General features: G+C 32.7%; 1 protein-coding gene across 3 annotated transcripts in view; it reads left to right on the top strand.

The window, feature by feature from the left end:
• LOC114331564 (dystroglycan 1) overlaps positions 1–26,527 on the top strand; it is a 1,301,763-nt gene that overhangs the window by 1,113,579 nt on the left and 161,657 nt on the right. Inside the window, exon 1 of one of the 3 annotated variants that reach the window (XM_050643063.1) lies at positions 11,492–11,773. The exons of the other annotated variants lie outside the window; for them this stretch is intronic. The gene's annotated coding sequence lies outside the window, so the exon portion shown is untranslated. Of the gene's footprint in view, positions 1–11,491; positions 11,774–26,527 lie in introns of those variants that run through there. 3 annotated transcript variants of the gene reach the window in all.

The raw sequence follows: 26,527 nt of genomic DNA, 5'->3' as shown, positions 1-26,527 counted from the left end.
CAAATACTTAGGAACATGGATAACATCAAATATAGACCAAACCAAAGAAATTAAGACACGTATTAAAATAGCTCGTGCATCATTCATTAAACTTAAAAAGTTTCTTTGTTGTTGGGATATAAGGTTAGAACTACGCCTAAGGATGCTTCGATGTTACGTTTTCTCAACTCTTCTTTATGGTTTGGAAGCGTGGACATTGAAACAAGTCTATTTGAATAAGTTGACCGCCTTTCAATTTTGATATAGACGAATCCTACGAATATCATGGATTCAAAGAATGTCAAACGTGGAAGTAACTAGAAGGATAGGAAATCAACCGGAAATAATACTAACTATCAAAAGACGAAAACTTGGGTACTTGGGACATGTGATGAGAGGGCAAAAATATTCATTATTACAACTCATTATGCAAGGCAAAATCCGAGGAAAGCGAAATGTGGGAAGACGAACAACATCCTGGCTTAAGAACTTACGGGAGTGGTTCGAATGCAATAGTGCAGAGCTATTTAGAGCGGCAGTCAACAGGGTCCGCATTGCCATGATGATTTCCAACCTTCGATAGCAGATAGAACTTTAAGAAGACTACCTTTTCAGTCCTGCAAAAAATCAGCTGTGAGAGTATAAATTTTATTACTCTTTACGATGCGTGCGATTCCCCCACCCTATGGGCGGCGCACTATGGGTTATAAATGATGATTTTTTTTTGCAGGATCGTTTGATAAATATGCTTACAATTTGCTGATAATATTGTCCAACAAATTTTTAAGGGTACTCCAGTTGTTGGATGCACAAACGTTTTGAAACCTCTATATTTACGAAACGCCCCCTGAAATCAGTGGCGGCTCGTACCACTTTAAGAAGGTAGTGCCAGAATTCGGGCAGCCGCCAAAACTTTTAGTGACGGATTCACGATATTGTCAAAAAAAGGTATATGTACTTACAACAAAAACTAAAAAAATATATGCGCTAATACTTTTATCTTATTATATTGATCTGAAGTGCCAAGCAATTGTCCAACATTGATCAAAACAGTTCCGAAAATTAATGAATAATAAAAACCTCTTATCCTATTACCAGCATTTACTGCTGATAGTGATTGAAGTTTGTTATTACGATTTAGTCTCTATTTACAAATTTATAAAAATAATACTATTTCGTTATTCACACACATGCACAATTTTGTGTAATGTCACTTTTAAAGTTTACGATATATGAAGTTCATTCTTCTTTTTTTTTGGTTGCAAAGTTTTCAGTGACATTATTATTAAAATTATCAATACAAATTACAAAATGCTTTTCTGCAGATAGTATATCTAAAGCACAATGTTTTAACATCGAAAAACAGCGTTCTGCTTCAGATGTTGATATATGAATGGTAACTAAAATACTTAAAAGTTTAATAGTTTGTTTAAATGTGTTTTTTAAGCCTTCCCTCTACAATAAAACCGATAGCGAAACAGTCCCAGAAGTAGTACTTAATTGGTCTCGCTAATACAGCACCTACTTCTAATTCAGTTTTAAACCAAGTATTGCTTAAAAATTAAAATTGTCTCGATGTTTCATTAAGAAATGATTCGGAGAACTGATGCTTATAAGCAGAAAGCTTCTCCGACATAAATAAATTAGAAGCAACTAAATATCCGTAGAAGGTAGACCTTTGAAATATCTGGTACTTTGAATATGAACCTTTAAGTCGTTGTCTAATTCGGCACTAAAATTGACCAGCTCCTTAAATATGTCTCTATTTTCTGAATTTTCTTTTTCGCCGTGACCTCCTAAAGCTAACTCGAAAGCTCCACAAAACCTTATAACATTTGTAGTTTTTTTTCTAGCAACAAACCAAAAAAAAAATTTTTAAGATACTAATCTGATTCATTGTCAATTAATAAGTTAAACTTAAGAAATAATCAAAATATTATTTATACTACACTCACGATCATGATGCACTAAAAGTTTAATTATAAATACAAAACTTTTTAACAAAAAATATACATAATAAAAACGACAAACCAGCACGTAAAGAAACTCAAAATAAATAGATAATCTCATAATTCTCGTGCCCGGCACAGATATTCTCATTTTAAGGTATACTAATAGTCCAGTATAGCTCTTTCTCTGTCACCTACATAGAATGCTCGTAAAATCTTTCTCTTCTCAGACGTGGCAGTACCGATTTGGGCACGAAGAGGTTCTCCTGTCGAATAATCTCCGATGTCGGCAGGGATTGTATTACCCCCATAGTTGCCATATTTTATATAATTTATGAAGATCAAAAGAAATACACACAAAAAATTAACAGGAATTAAAAAGTTTTGAAGATAAAAAATATATTTCTGAATAGTTAACAGGAATTAAAAGGTTTTGAAGATAAAAAATATGTTTCTGAATAGTTAGCAAGGTAGTGCCATGGCTATGGCACTACCTCACGGGCTGCCACTGCCTGAAATATTTTAATAAAAATGTCTCATGTGGGAGGTACCTAATACATTTTCTTCAATGGTGGGCCCAAGGATTATTTTTAGACCCTTTCTAAGCACTTTTACCGACATTCTGTTCTAGTTTGTGTAGTAATAGATCCAGGTTAGGTTGATCCAGGTTTAGGCTAAAAGACCGAGGGTTGCACTCTATAAGATTTATCTGCTCACCCGTTCCTTTTCCTGGTAAGAATCCGCATTGTCCTTCTGCTATCTTTGGAAGTAGCAAATTCGGTAGACGTTCATAGATTATATAAAGCAAAATTTTACTTGCACGGGGAATAAGGGCAATGGTTCTCTAATTGTAGTCCAGAGAAATAAGATTTTTCTCGTGACACATCCCCCTCCAGGCCGAAACCAAAATTTTTGAGTAGTGTGGTCATCTATATTAATAACCTTTATGTTTCCTGCAGCCGATTTTGATGATATACATAGTTATAAACAACTGAAGATCAAAGAACCGTAAATTTTCGCTTTTTTCATCTATAACCAAAAAGTTAAGCATTTTAAACAAATTTAATACTAATAAACTCATAAATCGTGTAAAAAATTTCAATATGGCGTTTGCTGAATATGTCCATCCTTATTGGTTGCTTAGAAAATTGCAAAATAAATCATAAATTTTCAGTTTTTATAAATATTCCTAACTTATGTAAAAATTAACTTAGAACCTTCTTATTACAAGAATTGCTGAGACTTCTGGTGCTTAAATTATATTTTAAATTTCAAAGCAATTGGTCAAATAATTTAAAAGTTATTTAATGTGTTTATCCCAAATTCATTTTTTTTGCAACACTATAAGTCAGAAAATTATGAGGTTACAGTAAGACTTCTGACAGTTTATGGAAAAAGAACATTTATACTATTGACTTAATTAAAATAAAATGACAAAAAAAAATTAAACAGTGTATAATTATTTTGCTATACATATATACATATATGTATATATACTAGTACTATACAGTGCTAGTCAAAAGTCCGTACCCCCCCTCGTAACTTTTGAACGGTTATACTTATAATAGTGAAATTTGGCGGAAGGAAATGAACTGACGTATGCTTCTTAACTAGTCATGACAGGTGACGTAAAAGTGACAGATGACTTTACAGCGCCACTGTGACAGATAATTTTAAATGGTACCCTATAGTAAGCGATACCTCGTTTGATAGGTATTGAAAATACCCATTCAGCTATACTAATTTTGTTTGAGTTTAAACTCATTTGTATGAATAAATGAAATAATATAAAATTGTAGTTTCGCATTTAATTAATAAAAATTCAAACCTCCGCTTATGGTTACTTGTCAAAAAGGTTGACGTTGACGTAAAAACTACTAGAGAGCTGAAAAATGTCAACTTTTTTGACAAAATAACCATGGGCGGACATTTGAATTTTTAATAATTAAATGCGAAACTACAAAGTTATATTTATTTCATTTATTCACCAAAATCAAAATCAAATTAAACCCAAAAAAATTAGTATGACTGAATAGGTATTATCAATACCTTTCAAATGAGGTGTCACTTGCCATAAGGTTCCATTTAAAATGATCTGTCACAGTGGCGCTGTAAAGTCATCTGTCACTATTACGTCACCTGTCATGACTAGTTAAGAAGCGTACGTCCGTTTATTTCCTCCCTCCAAATTTCACTATTATATGTATAACCGTTCAAAAGATACGAGGGGGGGTACGGACTTTTGACTAGCACTGTATATACTAGGACTACAGGATAGGGTAAGAAGTGAGGAAATCAGACGCATATGTGGAGTAGACAATATAAATACCTGGGTAAAGAACAGAAAAGAAGAGTGGAATGAGCACATAAGCAGGATGTCTGAATCAAGGATAGTAAGAATAGCCAGGGACAAGTCGCCGTTAGGCAGGAGAAGTATAGGACGCCCAAGGAAAAGATGGAATGACAACTTAGGGGCAGAATGAAAGGCACCGTTGAAGAAATACAGGCAGTACTGCCTATATAAAAGAAGAAGAAGAATAAGAAGAAGATAATTATTTTGCAAAAGCACGTCGTTTTTTTGCTTACTTATAAACAATTAGAATAACTTTTTAACCGTTACCCGTAGAAAAATTATTTTTACATATTTGGATAGACTGAATTTTTATACATACTTATTTAGAAAGAAAAACAATTGTCCTAGGACAATTAGGAACGAAGTTAGCCCCCCCTTTCACATTCACATTCACATTTTTTGTCATTTTTTAAATTAAATTAATAGTATAAATTTTCTTCTTTCATAAACTATCCAAAGTATTAGTGTAACTTCATCATTTTCTGACTTATAGCGTTACAAAAAAAAATAATTTGGAATAAACAAATTAAATACCTTCTAAACTATTTGACCAATTATTTTGAAATTTAGGGTATGATTTAAGCACCAGAAGTCTCAACGTTCCGTCTAATAAGAACGTTATAAGTTAATTTTTACATAAGTTATGAATATTTATAAATACTCACAATTTATAATTTATTTTGCAATTTTCTAAGCAACCAATAAGGATAGACATATTCAGCGAATGCCATATTTAAGGTTTTTATACGATTTATGAGTTTCTTACTCTCAAATTTGTTTAAAATGCTTAACTTTTTGGTAATAGACGAAAAAAGCGAAAATTTACCGTTTTTTAATCATAATTTGTATGTATAAACTATGTATATCATCAAAATCGGCTGCAGGAAACATATAGGTTATTATTATAGATGTCCATGCTACTCAAAAAATTTGGTTTCGGCCGGAGGGGGTTGTGTCACCAACAGGATATTTTTTTTATTATTTCTCTGCATACCGTTAGGCATCCTTTTTTATGAATATGTATAGGATATCCTTACGGATCTTTAATGTGGTAGTCATCCTGTGGCTTTCCACATCTTTATGCTGTTAACTGTTCCTAACAGTTCCTCCACCTTTGTGGTAAATTTCTATCTCCACCCCAGGACAAAAGAGTGCCTTACCATTTACCATTTCCTCCACCCAATTTTATACGTTCGAAACCAAAACAAAAAAATACATATTTCTTGTTTTATCCCTGACAAATACAGTATTGACAAATTTTACCTAGAGGGAAAAATAATGTATTATGTTTGCAACAGTGATGGGTATTATACACAATAAGATTAAAAAATGCAAAGATACAAAAGAAAACGAGGGGTGCAGTCGGCTTCGATAAAGTTAGGAGCCAATAATAACGTTCACCTGCCACCGTTTCTTATTCTATATAATTTATGTTTAGTTTATAAACCATGTTAAAATATTTTTTCAATAGTACGGATAGAAAACTTACACGAAAACATTAATCTCGACGTTGGTAAATTTTTAAAACATAAAGTATTTACATTAGCTGTTAGAAAATACTGTAAATATAGTTTATATTGTATTTACTCATCATTACATTTACTCCTATCTTACATCATCTTCCCTATTATAACTGTTTCTAGATACTCTTGGAATATCTCGTAAGTATGTGCTCTAATTGATCACAGAAAAAAATTTTCACGTTTTCATTCTGAGTGACTTCAGAGGCACACACACTCTTTATTCAACGGTTCTATATCAAGTACAAATTTCACGGACAATATCCTATCACTCGCATCTACAACATCTACCTCCTTCTTGTGGTTTTTGCTTAACAAATTCTAGTTCTTTTGTCCGTTGGTATATCCACTTCGTCTCTTGGATGCAAGCAATTTATATTCTTCTTTTAAGCGTGTTTACAAACTCTTATTTTCCACTTCCAAAACCATATCCACATTTTTCTAATCTGTAATGGTTTTCCCCATCCATGTAGTTGAATGTATTGGTCTGTTACAAATACATTATACATACATGTAAGACAAATAATTAACACAAATTTTATAAAAAGTAGAAGAACAACTAACTGACCCAATTGAACCTGGCAATGAGATGGCAAGACAGTGGGATTACCCGAGTCTTTGGAGAATAATAATAAATAATAAAAAAAGTAAGAATAAATAAAAAAATATGAAAAAAAATTTTTAGGAAACGCTTTTGTTTAGTTCCGAGTGACTAAAATTAAAGATATTAAAAAATCAACTAAAAAGCAAAATATAAACAAAATTGAAAAACTCCAACAAATTCGTCAAAGAAAAGCGTGGCGCGTCTTCATCGAATAAACGGTATTCGCCCCACGCTTTTCTTTAAGGAATGTTGGATTTTTTCAATTTTTTTTATTTTTTGCTTTTTAGTTGATTTTTTATTATTTTTAATTTTAGTCACTCGGAACTAAAGAAAAGCGTTGCCTAAAAAAATTTTTTTCATATTTTTTTATTTTTTACTTTTGATCTTACACTTTTCAAACATTAAAATATATCGTCATGTTTATTAAAATATGTATAAAACATATGATGTACAAACATGAAAAGTAGTCGGAATCGGCAAAAAATTTGAAACTTTATTTCTTATTTATGAAGCATAACGTAAACAATTAACGTAAAAAGTGAAATTATGTATAGTTCATATAATTAGCTACAATATGTAAAAGTTTCAAGTTTCTTCATTGTAAAAAGCAAGAGAATTTAAGCCTTTTCCGTTAAAATCGTTTTTTATTTAAACAATTAATAAACATAAAAAAAGTTTATTGACTATTCGTGTATTGTTCCCGCGAATGCATATGTCTGCAAATTTTTAGTCATTTGCATCGAAGAAAAGGCAGTCAAATTAACGTCCAAAGATTTGACCCAAACGATTGAACTAAAGAAAAGCGTTTAATTAATACGCCTAAATGAATTCTAATGTTAATTGTAGCACAAAACGTCTCTACCGGTGGTTTTTCTAAGACTACGATAAAACACGAATTTTTTTAATTCGAGTTTTGGTTGAAGTTTTGTTTTGTATCGTATTGAAATTTGACACGAATAAGCGCCGATTTTTATATAAACCAATATATGAGCGTTCAAAATTTGAAACTTTATTTTTTATTTATGAAGCATAACGTAAAAAATTAACGTAAAAAGTGAAATTATGTATAGTTCTTATCATTAGCTACAATCCGTAAAAGTTTCAAGTTTCTACATTGTAAAAACAAGAGAATTTAAGCATTTTCCATTAAAATCGTTTTTTTTTTATTTAAACAATTAATAAACATAACAAAAAATTATTGACTATTCGTGTATTGTTCCCGTGAATGTATATGTCTGCAAATTTTCATTCATTTGCATTGAAGAAAAAGCAGGCAAATTAACCTCTAAAGATTTGACGCAAACTATTTAACTAAAGAAAAGCGTTTAAAAAAAAGGATACCAAATAGAAGAAAAACAACTTACAATCTAATCTGCTAAGCAGAAGACTCCATACTAATCTCTCACAATGTCGATTATTTACAACGTATGTTGCACCACTTTAATGTAATCACCAGAAAATTTAACCTGTTAAAGGCAAAATACATAGCAGTGGCGTAACCGGGGGGTTTGAGGGTTACAAACTGCCCATTGGGATGTACTTTGAACTCTATAAACTTTACACCATTACTATTACATCCCCCAGAGACCATCCAGTAGTTGTGACCCCCTCCCCCCCTTAGGATCATCCTGGTTACACCATTGATACATAGTTATAACAGCATTTTAGAGCTGGATGGTCAGATCATAGAACAAGTGATAGTGTTTATCTAGGCATCACACCATCTAGCTCTGGAAAGCTTGAAACAGAACTGGAAGATCAATTGAATATAGCAAACAGGAGCCCCAGATTACCTGAGTGAAACAATAAGGAGAAATTGAAATGTTGGGAAAGAAATTAAAGGCAGAATTTGCAAAACAGTCTTCAGACCAATAATGACATACGTAGTAGAAACTCCTCCTGACACAGATAGTCGAGGAAATGAAGCATTTTGGCTCGCAATTTTTTCGTCCAGCATGGATTTACTTGAAATTTTCACAGAAGGTAGGAAATAGTCCAAGGATCATTTTCTATATCATGCTGCTGTATGCTAAAACCTTGGGGGTAGTTGCCACCCCATCTCGAGGGTGGGAATTTTTTATTACATTTTAGCCATGTAAATCGATGTAAAAATTAATTTTAAGAAAAAAATGTTTTTTTACGTTTTCTTCGTAAAACTAATATTTTTCGAGTTATTCGTGGTTGAATGTAACAGTTTTTCGCCGGAAAAATCGACTTTTTTAGAGGGTTTTTTGAGAATAACTCGAAAAATATACATTTAATAAAAAAAACTGTAGATATCAAAATTGTATCTTTTAGTAACACAAACGAAACTGCTTTTCTATAATATTTTTAGGACCAACACAAACCGAGATACGGCATGTTAAAGGTTAGCTTTTTTCGTCAAATGCATAATTTGAAATAATCAAAGGCAAATAACGGGAAATCTTTGCATTTTTCCAGGAAAACTTACATGATGTTTTTTCAAGCATACAATAAGATCTTTCAAAAAAAAATAATAAAAAGTTTCTAGCATAAAAATTGAGCCACTTATGATCAAAAAAAAGTCGGTACCTGTTTTTCTCTACGAAAAAAACAGTGAAAACAACCCCCTAACTACCCTTGTAACTAAAAATTGGTCTTCGCCTTTCTGTAATTCCTTTTATATTTATATTATCAATACACCCAAGAAGTTTGACCTATTTAAAAAGCCTAATTTTGGAAAAATTGGAGTTTAAAGAAAAATTAATTTTTTGCAATTTTGCATTTTTTATCATTTTCTTCAAAATATCTCCGAAAATACTGGAGATACGAAAAAATTTTAGACTGCTAAATTGTAACTTTTTTAATAGCTAAATTTCCTTATACATAGATTTTCATTACAGTGAACAGTTAACGAGATATTATAGCTGTTTAAAACATATATTTACGAGCAAACATCCCCTTATTCGAGCCCTTTAAACCCACCTCAATTAAAAATTAAGGGATCTTACAGAATTTAATTTACACAGTCGTATTACTCCTAAAAAATCCTACAAAACTATTATTGACAAAACTTATTATCGCCAAAAATTAAGGAGCTATGTTTATAAAACTAATTTTTTTTTTCGAAAAATTCGAATAGTCTCCTTGTAGAGCATTTTCAATGTGCCTATATAATACCACAGAGCCGGTTCGTATACTGGATGACTAAAAAACTATTTGTATGTGTATTTTTATATATTTGTAAATTCGTATTTTTGTGTAAATAAATGTTTTTGTCATTCTACTTTTTTTCTGTATAGATCTATTAAATTGTCTACTTATAAAAATTGCAATGTTATTAAGCGTGGTTTTTAAGGGTTGAAATATTATATTATATCCTAAAGCATAAAACAATCATTATTTAACCAGTCAAAACCAAATTTTACCTATATTAAAGTTTACAATATTTTTATATAATTTTTTACAATAAGGGTAGTTTACACCCCTAAAAATAATCAGCGCCCTTGAGCATGATATAGAATATGAAGTAGAGGGTAAGATGATCCTAACCCCAAATTTTTATGTAAATTGATGCAAGCCGAAATTATTCTTTTAGGATAAGTAAACTTTTCATATATAGCTCCAACAAGGGTGGTTTTAAGGGTTGAAATATTGTGATATTATATCTTAAAGCACAAAACAATCATTATGTAACTAATAAGAAGCAAATGTTAACAATATTAAAATTTAAAATGCTATTTTATAATTTTTTACAATTAGGGGTGGTTCTCACCCTTAAAAAACCAAAAGCGTACAACGGCTCAATATAGAAAATGAACTAGAGGGTGAAATGAGCCTAATCCCAAATTTTTGTACAAATCGATGCTGGACGAAAAAATTGCGAGGTTTTGCCATTTTTCCAGCTTCATTTCCTCGACTAAGAGAGGACAAAAATAATGCTAGAATCAACAGAGATGAAAACCCTTAGGGTAAGAACAGAACAAGTGGGTCGAGGTGGAGGTGTAGGTCGCGGTGGATGCTACTAGTTAAGTCGCGGTCGATGTCGACAGTACATAGCAAGGAGGTCACCTACGCTGTCAGTCGAGCTAGAACCACTATCAAGGGAAGTAGTTTAATGAAATTTGAATGACAAAAAGACTGTGATTTTGCGATGTTGTGTCTTGTGTCAGTCAAGTGATGATAGTGATGAAATGTCAGCTGTAAATAATCAGATCCTCCTTCATATTTCAAAAAATTACTGAATTGAATTACTTTAGAAATTCAAAAATAAGCTGAATACAAACAAGGGATTATATAAAAAGTATCAACTCAGATAGCGCAGGTAATGACAACTTGGCTTCGAACGGACCAATCACAGGGAAGCATCCTTGTAGGCCTCGCAGTAGACATCAATGTCAAACAAACTCATTTTATTTTCAATAGCATCGATGTAAACCTCCTGGATGGCATCGCGCTAAACCTCCACCGCGACTTACCTGCTCTGTTCTCTTCCATTCACTATAATGTGTTTGTTTTACATGGATATCGACCGCGACCTCCACCTCCACCGCATCGCGACCCAATTGTTCTGTTCTTACCCTAGAAATCGATGGTAAGACGCTATGGTACAGAACTAGAATTACAGATACATGACAGATGCAAGGTGGAGTCCATCAATGACTGGAAAATAAATAGAAGAGTAGAATGGAACAATCATATAAGCCGAATAACAACAAATTTAGTAGTAAAGACATCGAGAGACGATTCCTCGATAGGAAGATGATCAGTGGGAAGACCACGAAAACGGTGGAACGACAACTTACTGGAGGCACGTTGACAAACAGTCATGTCAGCACACAAAGTAGAACAAGAAGATATTGTATAGAAAAATATCCATCCGCGAGAGTAATCTCCCAATTTTTGTGGGCATTGTATTACAGTCGGATGACTAACACACATGATTTGTTTAACCCAGTTAACAGTTCGCTTTTCTGTGCAGAGTGTATCACTAACAAATCATCTTCGTCGTATTAGTAGTCACTTCCTTAACATCTTAATCATCGTTCAGACGGATTAGATTATGGTTTATTGACAGTACGCTCTCGGGTATTTATCCAAATAAAACTATCGACTCCTTATCTCCCTTGAATTGACGGACACGTCTTTTATTCAGTTTTGATACAGCACCAGCACGTATTCACTTATGCAAATTGGAGACATCAGTCTCGGCCACAGCCACAGCTGCGAAGTGCATCGTGCCGAAAAAAACTTAGTTGAAGTGCGAACTCCGTCGACTGCGAGTGTTGAGTGTCTGTAGTTTTATAATTATAATTTCTGTAGTTTTATTGAAGTTATTGTTGTTGCTCATTGGGACTTTTGTGTTTTATGCGCTTATTGGGACTGTACGAAATTGCAGCAACAAAGGGTGAGTTCTTTGTTAGGTAGTTTTAGTTTAGATTTTAGATAATTTTGTACTATATGTAAATTAAAAAAAGGAAAGGGTTCTTTTATAATTTTCTAAAATGAAAAGTAATAATGTACTCATTAGCAACTTTCGCAACTTATATTGGTGGTAACTTTAATAAAACAGATTTTATAATTTTTCATTTTACAACTACATATTGGTAGTTATATTTCGGCATTTTTGAGTATGTGGTTTCCTTTTAAGAGCTAGATTTTTGATAACAGTAAAACACGCGTTTAATAAAAGACTTGCGTTTACGTACAAAAAGAAAGATTTCTTTTATGGTTTTCTAAAATAAAAATTGGTAATAATGTACTTTTTACCTACCATTGCAACTTATATTGCTTACTTTAATGGGGTAGGTGCAAATTCTTGGTCCAATGCTATTTAAATGCATTCATTTTTTTCAAATCCTGTGAAAGCTAGTAAAGATTTTTGAAAAGTTTAAACGCAGAATGAAAGATTACATTATTACCGAGAGCCGAAAGTCTCTGAAAACATATATAATGTTTATTTTAATAAGTTACAGGGGTGAACATAAAAGAGAAAATTCTGTGTTTAATTGCAAATATTTCATTCAAAAGAAACTTTTTATTTATTTTAGGGGAATTTCGGCCATCGGTAATAAAAAGTCTTTCATTCTGCGTATAAATTTTTCAAAAATACTTACTAATTTTCTCAGAATTCGAAAAAAGTGAATACATTCAAAACACATTGAAAATTTTGAAATGCGTCAAAATTTTGTATTTTGCTCCGTTCCCCTAAGTTTAGTTTAGATAATTTTTGTACTATAAGCGCGCTAAAAACCGGCAAAATGACGATGGAAAACATATTAAGTTGTGAGATAAAAAGAAATGAAACTGGTGGAGATGCGAAATTTAGCGATAAAAACCTATAAATTTACATTCTATTTATAGTTTCCCACCTTTAGATGTATCCAGGGCCGCCGAGAGGGCGGTACAGCCGGTACATTTTACCGGGGCCCGGCGTCGACCAGACCAAAGACGTAATTTTTCCCGTTTTTTTTTTGGCTCTTCACTTTATGCCCATAATGCTTTTAATTAATGCTCGGCTATATTTAATAATATGACCTTTAATCGATTTTGTTTAAAATTTTCACAGCAATAAATCACAGGAGTCAAATACTAAGGTGCAGTCAGATAAAACTATGAAGATTAAAAATATATCAAAGCTTCTAGAAGATTTACAAAAAAAAAGAATGTGTGTGTGTACTTTGTACGCACGTAAGAAGTTATACTTCTATTATATGATTTAAACGAAATTAATATACTTTTTATTTATATTTTATTTAAATATTAAACTAATTTATACTTACTACTTCTCAAACATTTTTTTATTAAAACAGTGCCAAAAATTAAAATAATAAAAGAATAAAATACACACAAACACATTAAAAATGGCACAAAAATGATTTCTGAACATTAATTGTCGGAAAATTTTTTAACTAAATACATATTTTCTGAAAATAAAATTATATAATAAATATACTTACAATCATAAAATGTATAAAAAAAATAAAAAAATAAAAGTTTCTATTGGGATTCGAACCAGCTTATCAGCGCGGTTGGTATTGGGGTTCATTCGCCATAAACGCTTCGCCACGGAGACAATGTGTCATTATGTGCGAAGATCGACTAACTAAACGGATTAAACTTTTGACATTTTTGAATTAAATTAAATTATTTTGATTTTGAATTGAAATGATTTAGAATTGAAAAAATACAACAAAACATAGAGTAAGAAAACAATATATTAGGTGAATATTGATAGAAATTTTGATGGTAATCAAATTATGTAAGTAAAAGTACATATTACATACTATGTATTTTGGTAGGTTCAAATAGGTAGGTACCTATGATACATTTACAATTATTACGTACCTGTTGCTTTTAAAAACTATTTAAAAGTCACTACAATTATAAACTTTTTTGTTTCTGTCCTCACAACAATAAAGCTAAGATATTATACATTTGTTTACCTTCATATTGAACAATTATTTATTATTGACAGATCATTTCAACACCTAATCAGAGCCCGTATAACGACTAATACCATACTGTCGGTGTGCGCATGCGCGCAGATTAATATAAATTTACCCTAAATCTCAATCGCGCCTAAAGAAGTATAACTTCAAAAATCAGAAGAATCTATGTTGAAGAATCTAAATTAGTTACCAGGAATTATGGAATAAATCCAGAATTTACATGAGTCTGACTCTATGTTAAGCTTTGTCCATAAAATTGTATAATTTTCAGTGACAATAAAGCATATTTCTATTTTAATCTACATCAAATAAAGAAAAACGGCTCAAAAAGCTGGTGAGATTTTTTGATGATTTGCCTGGGCCTAGTAGTGATGCGACTGATAATTTTGAGCCCGGCGCAATATTTCGCTGGGAAATATTTAATATTGTCATATTATTATAATAAGCAATTTAACCAGAAGATTTAAGGCGTAAAATAAAATTCATTCGCTATTTAACATTTTATGGATATTCCGAGATAAAGATGACGACAATATTAAGAAAAAAATTGATATAGTATGTATTGCGCAAGTTTTTTAAAGAAGACATCAGTGAAGAATTGATAGTTGAAATTTTTCATTTGAGAGCGATATACAAGGATAAGTAATATTGGTGAATATCAACTTTCTCCAATATATTTGCTTAATAAAATTAAATATCTCAAATTTGAATCGTTATTGCGTTAAGAATATTTTGCACATTACCGGTGACAGTCACAGAGAAGCAGAAAGATCCTTTAGTTTTCTTTTTCGCATAAAAAATTCTATGAGGTAATGACAGCTACAATGGAACAGGATCGATTAGCTGCCTATCAACTTTGTGAATTGAGAATGATTTGGCAAAAACATGCGATTTTTCAAAAATTAGAGACATTTTATTTTTGCCAATCAGAAAACTCGAAAAGCACCTTTAATATAAATATTTTCACTATTATAAACAATAGATATAATCAAAATTTAATCAAATTTATATTTGAAACGTTTCTTATTATTTATTATTAATAATTTGATTTCTATAAAAATTAAACAGTTTTTTTCGCTCTTCATTTTTTGCCAGGGGCCCGCCCTTCACTTTTTACCGGGGCCCGGTCATCCCTCTCGGCGGCCCTGGATGTATCAGACGAGTTTGGAAACTGCCACTGTGACAGTGGCAGTTTTAGTTGAGTTACTCCTCTGATATGTCTAAATAGACCAGTAATGATCTGTGAAAAAACGTCTATTTTTGGATGTGAAAGGTGGCATTCGGATTTTTGCAGATAAAGTTAGGTGACACCTTCAGTAATAATAATTGACTTATGCTCCTTCTCAAATATGCCCGGAACATTAATAAAAAAATTAAAATATTTAAAAATTTCGAAAAACGTCGATTTTTTTCTGCTTTCTTTGCTTATAACTTTAAAACGATTCGTTTTGGAACAAAGTCGTAAAGAAATAAAATAAAGATAATTGAATTTTGTATGATATAGGACTGGTCAAAAATGTCTTAACTTATTACCTTTTCTGCAATATAGCAATAAATACAAAATAAGGGGGCAAAATACGCCTGTTGTTATTCAATGTTTTTAACCACTTTGGTGGCACTTAGAACCTTAGTAATTCACTTAAGAAATTATTTGTAATACACTTAAGCCGTGTACCAAATTTCATTAAAATCGACCTAATAGATTTTGCATAATAAATTTGCAATCTAAATGTTTCTAAAAAAGTTCAAATTTTTTGAAATCTTTCTGAACAAAAAGTAGACCATTTAGAAGTTGTCTAATTTTTTTACATATAAAGAGGTACTCTACCTATCTAATACACTTTCCAGAATTAAAATCGGATTATTTAAGGGGCCTCAGCAATGTTTTAAACTTATAAACAATTTTTTGGCTTATAAACAAATAGCTTTGTTTAATAATAAAAAAAAACTAATTTTTAGCAATGCAAATAATTAAAACCGGTATAATTTGACTTAAACTTTCAAATGCTGTCAGCAGAATTGCTATTTTATTTTTTAATCAAAAGTTATTCGCGTTCAAAAATTGCAATTTTTCGAATTTTTGAAAGTTCCACTGTGTTTATCTCGAAAACTATGCATCCTATGAAAAAACTTGTAAGAACATTTTTTGCTTAGAATTATCCAAGAAATACAAACCATGTTTTATTTTGCGAAAAATCGATGTTATGTAATTCCTCAAGTTCTTTGTTTATAACAATCTTATCGACATCCGGATCAACTGTTACCCAAAAAAATCGTGTTCTACGGGTCAAAAAATACATAAAAATCTTGGGTAAGTCCATCTAAATAAAGGAGCCCGTAGCACCCCCTCCTGGCCACCGGACTAATTTGTTTATAAGCCAAAAATTGTTTATAACTTTAAAACATTGCTGAGGCTTCTTAAACCATCCGATTTCAATTCTGTAAAGTGCATTAGATAGGCGGAGTGCTTCTTTATATGTAAAAAAATTGACCAATGTTTGTATGTTCTAGTTTTTGTTGTGCAAGATTTTAAAAAATTTTAATTTTTTAAAAAAAGTTTAGATTGCAAAATTATTATTCAAAATCTAGTTAGTCAATTTTAATGAAATTTGGTGTACGGTTTTAGCACATTACAAAAATTTTCTAAGCGAATTAGGAAGGTTCCAAGTGTAACCTAAGTGATGGAAAATCATTGAATAAGAACAGGCTTGTTTTGCCCCCTTATTTTATATTTATTGCTATTTTGAAGCAAGGGTGATAAATTAAGACATTTTTCACTAATCGTATCTGATAGAAAATTTAATTATCTTTGTTTTATTCCTATAGGACTTTGTTCTAAAATGAATAGTTTTTAAGTTATAAGCAAAAAAAGTATAAAAAAAACGAAATTATTTGAAATTTTTAAATATTTAATTTTTTTTATTAATGTTCCGGGCATATTTGAGAAGGAGCATAAATCAATTATTATTAACGAAGTTATCACCTAACTTTATCCGCAAAAATCTGAATGCCACCTCTCACATCCACCTAAAAACAGATCCTTACTGGTCTAAGATACTAATTTAAAAGAAACCGAAGGGCGCCTAGACTTCTTTTGCAGGCGAGCGCCTTATACCCTAGCGCCGGTACTGTGTCTCAAAGTGGGAAACAATAAATAGAATGTGAATTTATAGGTTTTTATCGCTAAATTTCCCAACTCTACTAGTTTCATTTATTTTTATCTCACAACTTAATATATGTTTTTCATCTTTTGCGATATTTTGCCGTTATTAGCGAGCTCGTCACTGTATAAATTTAAAAAAATGGAAAGATTTTTTTACAACCTTCTAAAACTGTTTTCTTGTGGCATGTCTAATTTTTAAGTATTGTTTATATGGGATTGAGCCACAATTATAGGTGTAAAACATCTTGAATTAGCTAAATTTAATGTTTGACGTTTAGATTTTCACTCCGGAAGTCGTTTTCAAAAAATAAAAGATTCCAATGATTCATTAATGTGTAGAATCATCATCATCATCATCATCAGCCTCTCTCAATCCACTGCTGGACATAGACCTCCCCTGTTTGTCTCCAAAGTGTTCTATCTTGTGCTTTTTGTATCCAGTTTTTTGTTGTCTTTCGTAAGTCGTCTTGCCATCGTATTGGTGGTCTTCCTCTGCTACGTTTATCGGCTCTTGGTCTCCATTCAAGTAGTTTGCGAGTCCATCTTCCGTCCTTCATTCTGGCAACGTGTCCAGCCCATTTCCATTTTAAGTTACAGCTTCTTTCAATGACGTCTATGACTTTGGTCTTAGCTCGTAGATCTTCGTTTCTAATCCTGTCTCGCAAAGTTGCCCCTATCATTGATCGCTCCATTCTTCTCTGCGCTACTCTTAGTTTTTGTGCGTTTTTCTTTGTGAGCGATAATGTTTCTGCACCATAGGTCATCACCGGTAGCACGCATTGGTCGAAAACTTTTTTTCTTCATGTTAGTTGGAATGTCACTCTTAAAAATGTCCCTAAGAGCTCCGTATGCTGCCCATCCTTGTATTATTCTTCTGGATACTTCTGTTGTTTGATTGTCCTTACCTATCTTAATTTCGTGACCCAGATATATATATATATATATATATATATATATATATATATTTGTCTACCAGTTCTATTTGTTCATTTTGTATTTCAAGGTGTTTACTTGGTACTAAGTTCGTCATACCCGGGTAGCGGGTAGGCCGGGTAGCGGGTAGGAACTCTTTAAATTCTTGAAGATAGTGCTGTCAGGGAAATTGAATCAATCCCTGCCCCCGCAGATTCCGGGGGTTTCCTGACCCGGGAAACTAGTACCTGTTTAGAGTCCCTTGTCCAGGGTTACGGATGAAGTCCACAACGGCAGCCACAGCGGAGAAGCGGAGCTTCGGTACGGTACGGATGACGGTACGGTACAAACCAAACCTGCAGCGTCTGATCCAGAATGGGCGGCTGCAAACAGCGTCTGACCCAGAGTGGGCGGCTTATTTAGAAACTCACCAACACGCAAGGCAAGCGCGGTGTTTTAATTGCCAAATTTACCCCCGTCATGGCGAATTTCAAACAAATCGTGAAAAGTGACCCCCAGGTGGGTAGATCAGTAATGTGTAGAATACTAATTATTAAATAAATAATTTTTGTAAGTTTTACATGATCTGGAGGCCAGCCACAGACATAACTCAGTAAAAAAGTAAAACTTTTTATACCTCCAGTAGTTACTTTCTAATGTGTCTTCTTTGAAATAGATCATTTCAGTGTCATGTTTTTTAACATTTGCTTGTTTTTATCATTGCAAAATTGTTCCCTTGCTATTTTAAGGACCCTTTCTGCCATTCTACTGATGTGATTTTTTCATTATTTTTCTCCATTTAGTGTTTTGTCATTTATACCCTGTCCATTACATTTTGTTCTGTCACTTCTTATTCAATCTCTCAGCGTGTTTCCTGGATATTCTTCCGAGTACTCTAATTTTTGCCGTTCCCAGCATTCTCCGTGTTTTGGCTGTAAGAACTTGATCTGTGCGCAAGATGGTTCCTCCACATATAGATGTCCTTACACAGTTACTTTTTTATTTATAATACAATTTTAAAATCTTAAAATACCTTAGTTATCTTTTCTTATTTAGACAATATATTTATATCAGAACCTTAGTTCCTTGTATTTAGATGTTCCTTTGATGGGTTGGTTTCTTTGAAATCCTAGAAAACGTTTAAAAAAAGTATACAAAAAAATCTTTATTATAGGTATACATAATATATGTACATAGGGCAACGAAGTGACCCATGGAAATGGTGGGAATTTGTTTAAACAGTTGTTTTAAATAAATTACAAAAATCAACCTATTCGCTTAGGCCAATTTTTTTCCTTGCTCATTCTCGACAAAACCGTATCAAGACACTTTTCTCTTAACCTGAGCGCAATTTGATCATTTTAAAGGCTCAAAAACAAAACTAACAATGATTATTTCTTATCAACTTATTCTATTATTTATGCCAATGTCCTTAGTTGTCAAAGCGTTTAAGATTAATAATAAAAAAATTATTTCTTTTGAGATTAATACCCAAGAGTCTAACTAAACTTTATTGAACAAAAGAGGGTACAATAAGTTTTACTGTTAACCCATTAAAGACCAGCGTAAAATTTATAGATCAGTGAAATTTTAATTTTTTTTCAACCCTTAAAATTTTCTTAAATTTAAAGAAAAATTTTCCATAGATATTGATGTGATCTTGATTATTGATATGAGATAATATTCTTATTTTTCATTTAATTTAATCAATGCATTAATAATAATCTAATTAATTTACCAGATCACATATCAATATGTTTTCAATCTCAGGGCTTTTTATAAAATTAATTACTTACTTACGTGGCTTCTCAGTATTTCTCAATGGTTCCTAATCGGGATAGGAAAGAAAAGAGTAAAATAATACACACATATGGGTTACAATTATAATCAAAATATTGTTTATTTTATTTAAATGGCAATCACTGCTTAATATGTGCTAGATCTTATTATTCTTAAACATAACATTTACAAATGGGAATCTTATTTCCTTTTGGTTTCCAATTGAAAGTTTTTATTAACCTTTAACTATTAGGATTTATTAGCAACAATTCTATTTAAGTTTGATGAAGCTTTTCTGATATTATTGATTATGTTCTTCAATTTATAATGTGGTATTTAATACGAAAAACCCATACATTCATGTCCAAACAAATGAGACTGACCTTTTTCTGGTGAACTGAGAATGTCTTCACACAAGACCCGTTTCCTGCTATCCTTGGCTGCGATCAAAACCTCGTCCTGGCTTTCAGTAATGTTCTCCTTTGAAGATTAGCTCGTATAGCTCTCGTTCCTGCTTCTGTCGTGATGCTGTGTTCTACCTTTTTCGAAACTGCAATCAGCTACCGGGACATTCTTGGCTCAAGGAGGTTCTTTACTCTCAACCTGGCCTACCTCTCGTTCCACGATAGATCTCCACACTCACGGAACTACACCGGCTTTCTCACTCTCCGTACACTACCGTCTACTACTGGACTTCACTTCTCGACAGCTCAAATCATTCTGATCTCTATTTGTCATTCATTCCCCTACTTTCTAAATATCCCTTCCAGATTCACAAATCAACCTTCCACCACCAACTCTCATTCGCAGTATTCCTCAAAACCAATTTTTAATCTTTCTAAATATGCTTAATGGATTTCAAAAAAAAATAGTTAATTCCCATTCTAAAATTACTTTCTACTATTTACAAAATTTAATGACCTATTATCTACTTCAACTGAGTCTTATTTAGCATAGGCTAATGATCGAACCTTCCGCGAACAACGATAATGACCTATTATCGATTTCCACTGAGTCTTATTTAGCATAGGCTAATGATCGAACCTTCCGCGAAAAACGATAATGGTACGCGCCATTCACTTTGTTTATTCTAAGCGCATTGTCCCGAGTTTCGTAAGCTTCTTCTAATCACTTCTTAAAATTAAATATAACAATTTGTTGTATACAGGTTGTTCTAAATTTATATGCCCGTGGTTGAGAAAATTGAAAATATTTTATATTAAATTGAATTTTGTTTATAATTATCAAAATTTAATTTTCATATCAAATAGAAATATAACAATATATTGGTAAACTCAATTATAATTTTTGTTACATTTCTAAAACTTTTTCCATAGAAAACATTGAAAAAATTTTCTTAGATTTGTTCACATATTTAATAATAGTAAAAGTTTTATATCGCCCCTTTTTCACCGTTTACTCAATTATTCTAGTTTAGTAATATTTATTATAATCCAGAGATGTAGGTATTTATAGGACGAGTCCAAATTAAAAAATGTAATGATATAAAAAATCATTTAGAATAATATTACTAGTAATTATGTACAGGTAAAATTGTGAAAGGACACCAGACCAGACACATATTATGGAATATACACACAACGCAAAAGTCTAAGGATATTTTAATAATTTGACAATACCAATGACAGAAATTTCATGACCATATAAATTTGCTTGTACTATAATTTATTGTTGATACAGACACTCACTTCTTATCAAAAAAAATTGTAAAACATAGCAATACGTGTTTTAGAATGTTTTTTATAAGGGAGAAAAAAATCGACATTTTTATGTTTTGTTTATTTTTAATTTTAGTCACTTTTTACCATTCTTGCTTAATAGGTGAGTTAAAGATATTGTCTTGTTACCATGCAACGACAACATTTAACGTTGGACGAGATGAATAGAGCCGTGGGCCTCCTTTAAGCTGATATGCGACAAACTCAAGTTGCTGACCAGCTGGGTGTCTCCCAAAGCGTCTTAAGTCGGTTGTGGCGTCGGTTTAGAGACACTGGGAGTCCAGCCGAGCAACATCCAGGACGTGGTCGCTCTACAACCGTCGCTCAAGACCGATATTTAATTTTAAATGCCAGAAGGCAGCCTACAATCACAGCACCCGAGCTGGTTAATGAATTACAGCTTGCACATAATGTAACAATTAGCCGCAGTACTGTGAGGAATCGTCTCCATGAAGCCAATCTTCGTAGTCGGCGACCACTGAGATGTCCACCTCTATCTAGAGGCAATCGCGCTGTAAGATTAACCTGGTGTCAAGAGTTTCAGAATTGGACTGACAATGACTGGGCCACAGTATTGTTTAGTGACGAGTCTAGATTTGGATTTCATCCAGATTCTCGTCGGACAAGAGTTTGGAGACGACCCGGAAATGGAGAACGATTACGACATCTTCAAGAAGTGTATGCATACAGAGGTGGTACATTAATGGTATGGGGCGGACTCAAGATTGACGGAAGAACTGACCTCATTTTCCCACGTGGCTTTCTCAGAAGTCAGCAATATTTTGACACTATTCTTGAACCTGTTGTGCGCCCATTTGCTGCTGCTGCTGTTGGAGAAAATTTTTACTTTATGCATGATAACGCTCGGCCACATGTTGCGCATATTGTAACAAACTGGTTGGATAACGAGGGTATTGATGTATTGCCGTGGCCAGCACAATCACCGGACTTGAATCCCATTGAGCATGTATGGGACATGCTCCAACGAAGAATTACTCCACATATGGGCAATATCTACAATGAGTTTCAATTAACAGAGCTTCTGAGAGAACAATGGACACAACTACCTCAAGCAGACATTAACAATGTGATTCGGAGCATGAACAGTAGATGTAGAGCTGTGATAAACCAACGTGGTGGCCATCCTTTATTTTAAGTTTATATTTCGTATTTTTGACATTTTATGGTGGTATGTGAAACATGGGTGATTTGCAATATATTTTTTTTGCTAAAATTTCCCGTTTTTTTTGCAATTTATGGTTTTTGACATTAAACAACAATTTAAACTACAAATTTTGTATTACTTTTTTTAAGTTGATTACAAATAAATAAAATATGACTATTTATATAAATATCCCTAGACTTTTGCGTTGTGTGTATAATGTCACTCAAATACAATAAAATTTACATGAAGAGATTTGCCTCGAAATTACAATCATTTCATATCATTGCGCCAACTGTAAATTTTCATTAAACTGCAATTAAAGTTTATGGAAATCACATTTTTGAAGTCCATAAAACTGTCCTATTCATAAATACTATTAGTCTAATAAAATGGGGGGCTGACCCTTATTTTGCGGTACGTCAATTACAGTGAAATGTAAGTTTTATTTTAATTGAGTTACATTACATTTTCCATAAGATATGTGCGGATTCTTAAAAAAAAACAATTTTTTGGGCGTTAGTTAAGGTTAATCTAAAAAACACATGATATGATTACTTACTTGAGCATTTGCAAATAGCCTTTTTCAAAAGGTATAAAAAACTAAAGTTGAAACGACATACTGTCGATAATTTAAGATTTAACCAAAAGGAACATTAACCCTTACTCGAAATGGCGACCACGTCTCAGACTGACAAAAGATACTAATTCTGATTTATTGATGAAAAATCCTTGAAACCGTAAACAATAAATAATATAATTGGTGCCAACCTAAATCACTAATACAAATCCAGATCTTTAAAATTGATTGTAGTTGGTTATATATTTAACTTGTCACAGATATTTTTATTACTTTTAATTGACCGATTGCTTACTAAACTATTTGGATAAAAACTAGAGCAAATGTTACTTAAATGTACATTAAAAATGCCATTAAGACTAATACACTGCAAGGATATTGGTAAGCAACCTATACAGGGTGTTTGGTAAAGAATGGCCATAGCTGAACCTAAGATTCCTGCGGTTAAAATAGGTCGATTTAAGCTAACTTACCTTAGGACGAAAGTTGATAATAACCGAAATACACGGTATCAAAGTTAAACTTTTATTTTGTTTATTCTTGAATATTTCCTGACAGGCATTGGATAAGAACACGAAATTTGGTAAGCGGTGGTTTTTTTGGGACGCGAAATCTAAATTCGCCACCAAATATGATGTATTACCCAGAGGGCACCACATAAGTAGTAATTTCAGCGCTCATTTAATATGTTCAATTTTTTTATCCCCACTCTACATACTTTTTGAATCAAAACTTTTATTCTCTTAATATTTTTACTTAAAAAGATATACTACATTCATCTCGCTAAACTCAACGGTTTTCAAGATAAACGCATTTTAAGTCTGCGATACAACATAATTTTTTGCATAATAGCATTGTAGTTACACCGGAAAAATAACTTAAAACCATAATAATTGCGCCAGTTCTCATATTTATGTCATTGCATCGCAAATTTCATTTAAAGAAATTTGCGCTACATTTTTGGAAATTTTTATGGTTTTAAGTTATTTTTCGGGTGTAATTTATTACAATGATGTTGTAAAGCAAAATTTAGCGAGATGAATGTAGTATACCTTTTTTAAGTAAAAATATTAAGGGAATAAAAGTTTTGATTCAAAAAGTATGTAGCGTGAGTAATAAAAAAAATTGAACATGCTAAATGAGCGCTAAAAGGCGTATGTGGCGCCCTCTGGGTAATACATCATTTTTGGTGGCGAATTTAGATTTCTCGTCCCAAAAACCCCCGTATACCAAATTTCGTTTATTATCCCATGCCTGTTAGGAAATATTTAGGAATAAATTAAATAAAAGTTTAACTTTGACACCCTGTATTTCGGTTATTATCAACTTTCGTACTAAGGTATGTTAGCTTAAATCGACCTATTTTAACCTCAGGAATCTAAGGTTAAGCCATGGCCCATTCTTTACCAAACACATATGCCCTAGTAGTATGCATTTGAGATGAGGACCTACCTACCAATATTACTGATAAATTGGGTTAATCGAATAAGAAATGAAATAGTGTAACACCGAATGCAAAAGAGCACAGAAATAACAAAAACAATAAAAATGCGAAAGTTACAATAATTCGGCCATGTAATGAGACATCCCGAGAGTTATAACCATCTACACCTCATAATACAACTTCATTGCTCCGACATCTCCGAGAGCGGTATCAAGAGACATCCGCTATATGCAACACAGTGGTCAAAAACTAGCTTTTTCGCTGTTTAATGAGCTTTCTATTAGCTGTCAGAGACTCGTTAGTCTCTGGCACTTGATCATAGGGACTTTGTACCATACCTTGTTTTTTCATTAAAATCTAATAATTTTTGGCGCCTCAAAGAAGGCCAATACTTTTGTTATTGGTAGTTTTAGGATCTCTCCTGGTTTAAACATCAGTTGACCAATGAATTCCTGCCTTACATCAAGCACACTACAATGGCATAGTATGTATATGGCAGTCTCTTCTTCCATTTCGCACTTTCTGCTCCATGGTTCATTCTCTTTACCTAGTTTTATAGGTGGTTTCTTAAACGGCAATGTTCAGTCACCACTTCAATGCTCGTTTTGTCGTTTTGATCTCTCGTTTATTGAGGTTCATCAAACTGTTCGAGAGTTTTTTTATTAATATTCTTGATTATTTCTTAGCCTGGATTTGCCCTTGAGTCGCTCTCCATTTCTTTTGATGAATCCTTATCAGCAATTTTTGAACCTCGTTTTTAGTAACATTTTTAGTGATGCCACAGAAAGATTCTGGGCCTTCAAAAGTTTCTCACGAGCCTTGTTTTGCCAACATATCTGCTCGTTCGTTTCCAATCACCCCTTCATACCCAGGATCCATATTAATGGCACTTTATTAACTTTTGCCAGGTTTTTGAGGATATCTTTGCAGTTTCTCACCAGTTTTGATATCGTGAGTGGGTTCTTGACTGTCAGAATCTAAATGTTGATTCTCTTAGCTTTAGGGTCTTCATTAACGATTTCATCAATACAGGACACAAAAGCAAAAACTTCAGCCTGGAACATAGTTGTTAGTTGACCTAAGCTGTAAGATTTATTATAATAGTTACATGTTTGCCCAAAAACTCCTGATCCAGTACCATGTCAGTTTTAGATCTGTCAGTGAACCATATTAAGTCCCCATTAATATTTGATATCCCCTTTTTATTCTCTAGTCTAGATGGCATAATTGTGTTAATCTTCTCAGTGAAGATTAGTACTGGTGTCATCATATCTGAGTTCATCATAAAGATGGATTCCTCAAGTATAGTGCCAGTAGTGTTTGTGTGGCTATTCAATACATAATTCGGCCTCCAAGTATTGTTTACTTTGAGTCTCAGGATGGTCATAAAGGCTACAGCTGAAATATATAATTCCAGCGGAGGGAGACCTGTGATAGCCTACAATGAAGCCGTTCCTGTACCATTCAAGGCTCCTGTTATATTTAGAATTTAGAAACGCTACATAGAGCGCTTTTAAAAGATTGAGGTATTGGTTGAGCATTGTTTTTAGTTCTATATCGTTAGACATAGGCGATCTATCCACCATGCATATAGCATAGCATGATTCGTTATTGGTTCTACTATCTGTGTCCTACTGCCGCTTAAAGGGCCGAGGAAAAAACGACATTTTTTAGTGTTATCCTTAAATAGCAAAAATAATTTAGGCCCGAAAAACAACAACTAATTACAAGATTAGTTATATACCGATCAATAATCAAAAAATCCATATCTAGTCAAGAGTCCACGCCCAGGGACGTAAACATTAGTCTCTTCTGCTTCTTTTTCCCTATGGACAATTCTTTGTGTTCATTAGCGCCTTGATTTCCTATGCATGGCTGTAACTATGCGGTTGTCTTTTGCGCGGTCCGCCGATACTTCTACGGCTGGTAAT

Source organism: Diabrotica virgifera, chromosome 2, assembly GCF_917563875.1.
Source record: "Diabrotica virgifera virgifera chromosome 2, PGI_DIABVI_V3a".
Classification (NCBI taxonomy): domain Eukaryota; kingdom Metazoa; phylum Arthropoda; class Insecta; order Coleoptera; family Chrysomelidae; genus Diabrotica; species Diabrotica virgifera.
Note: the sequence above shows the minus strand (reverse complement) of the source record. Positions and strands in the feature narration are given on the sequence as shown.